A 2,500-nucleotide genomic window follows, 5' to 3' on the forward strand; every position below is an offset into this window, starting at 1 on the left:
GACCCCAAATTCAGTGGGCAGCCTCATAAAAATATGGCTGATTTTACTGGATTGATTTCATGTGGAAAGCACGACGTTTTGTTGTAGGAATGCGGGAACCCCGGCGGCTCGCCTGCCGCGGCCAGCGACGTCGGGCTGGCCCAAGCAGCGCCTAGCCTCTCCCACGCGGGGGGCAGGCCAGAACGCGGGGGGCCAGGGCCCGAAGGCAGCCCCCCCGCGGGCGAGAGAGCAAGCCAGCAGGGGCTGTCGCCTGCCGCGGCCAGCGACGTCGGGCTGGCCCCTGCAGCGCCTAGCCTCTCCCACGCGGGGGGCAGGCCAGAACGCGGGGGGCCAGGGCCCGAAGGCAGCCCCCCCGCGGGCGAGAGAGCAAGCCAGCAGGGGCTGTCGCCTGCCGCGGCCAGCGACGTCGGGCTGGCCCCTGCAGCGCCTAGCCTCTCCCCCGCAGGGGGCAGGCCAGAACGCGGGGGGCCAGGGCCCGAAGGCAGCCCCCCCGCGGGCGAGAGAGCAAGCCAGCAGGGGCTGTCGCCTGCCGCGGCCAGCGACGTCGGGCTGGCCCCTGCAGCGCCTAGCCTCTCCCCCGCAGGGGGCAGGCCAGAACGCGGGGGGCCAGGGCCCGAAGGCAGCCCCCCCGCGGGCGAGAGAGCAAGCCAGCAGGGGCTGTCCGCGCGTCGCGCGGCGCGGCATGGCTGCGGGGGCCGCGCGCGCGCGCCCAAGCGCCCAAGGGCCCCCAAGGGCCCCAGGCCCTCAGGCCCCAGCGCCCCAGCGCCCAGCGCGGGCGGGCGCGCGCGCGCGTGTGGTCTTTGAGGGGCGCCGGCCTGGTGGCTCCCTAAAGAGCAATAAGTGTCATTGCAGCTCTGGCAGGGGGAGACACTACTAGGTCCCAGCTGTCACCCCCCCTCTAAAAAATTCATTTCTTGGTATTTTGAGCTGAAATTTTGCAGAGAGGTTGGCAAAAATCCAATCCACCTTCATTAATTTTCCCAGAATTTTTCGAGGTCGGGAAGTATTTGTTTTAATTTTCCTACCATTAGAAATCGAGTAAATCCGCAAAACTAGGAACCGGCCCGGAATGACCCCAAATTCAGTGGGCAGCCTCATAAAAATATGGCTGATTTTACTGGATTGGTTTCATGTGGAAAGCACGACGTTTTCTTGTAGGAATGCGGGAACCCCGGCAGCTCGCCTGCCGCGGCCAGCGACGTCGGGGACGCTGGCCTGCGCTGTCGAGCCCGCGAGGGCTGTCTCCGCGGCAGGCCCCCCCTGAACGGGGCACGACAGGCCACCGCGCTGGCTCGTCCAGCGTCGACAGTCCCTCGTCCAGGTTTCAGATCGCGCCAAGTCGAACCCATGACCTGCTCAAGCCATCGTGCGCTGCCGAATTCGCATCTGCGTGTAGGCTGCCATTCCACGCGGCAGCCCCTGTTTTCGTCAGCGTGCCCCCCTGACGAATTTTCCTGCCTGGCCCAGTCCAGCGTCCAGCCCCTGTTCGTCGAAAAATCTGCGCTGCTGATTTTCCACGACGAGCCTACTTTCGTCAGCGTGCCCCCCTGACGAATTTTCCTGCCTGGCCCGGCCAGTCCAGCCCCTGTTCGTCGAAAAATCTGCGCTGCCGATTTTCCACGCGGCAGCCCCTGTTTTCGTCAGCGTGCCCCCCTGACGAATTTTCCTGCCTGGCCCGGCCAGTCCAGCCCCTGTTCGTCGAAAAATCTGCGCTGCCGATTTTCCACGCGGCAGCCCCTCTTTTCGTCAGCGTGCCCCCCTGACGAATTTTCCTGCCTGGCCCGGCCGGTCCAGCATCCAGCCCCTGTTCGTCGAAAAATCTGCGCTGCCGATTTTCCACGCGGCAGCCCCTCTTTTCGTCAGCGTGCCCCCCTGACGAATTTTCCTGCCTGGCCCGGCCGGTCCAGCATCCAGCCCCTGTTCGTCGAAAAATCTGCGCTGCCGATTTTCCACGCGGCAGCCCCTGTTTTCCTCAGCGTGCCCCCCTGACGAATGTTCGTCGAAAAATCTGCGCTGCCGATTTTCCACGCGGCAGCCCCTGTTTTCCTCAGCGTGCCCCCCTGACGAATGTTCGTCGAAAAATCTGCGCTGCCGATTTTCCACGCGGCAGCCCCTCTTTTCGTCAGCGTGCCCCCCTGACGAATTTTCCTGCCTGGCCCGGCCGGTCCAGCATCCAGCCCCTGTTCGTCGAAAAATCTGCGCTGCCGATTTTCCACGCGGCAGCCCCTCTTTTCGTCAGCGTGCCCCCCTGACGAATGTTCGTCGAAAAATCTGCGCTGCCGATTTTCCACGCGGCAGCCCCTCTTTTCGTCAGCGTGCCCCCCTGACGAATTTTCCTGCCTGGCCCGGCCGGTCCAGCATCCAGCCCCTGTTCGTCGAAAAATCTGCGCTGCCGATTTTCACCGACGAGCCTACTTTCGTCAGCGTGTCCCCTTGACGAATTTCCCTGCCTGGCCTGGACAGTCCATCTTCCAGCCCATGTTCATCGAAAAATCTGCGC

The sequence above is a fragment of the Populus nigra genome, chromosome 2, assembly GCF_951802175.1.
Source record: "Populus nigra chromosome 2, ddPopNigr1.1, whole genome shotgun sequence".
Classification (NCBI taxonomy): Eukaryota; Viridiplantae; Streptophyta; class Magnoliopsida; order Malpighiales; family Salicaceae; genus Populus; species Populus nigra.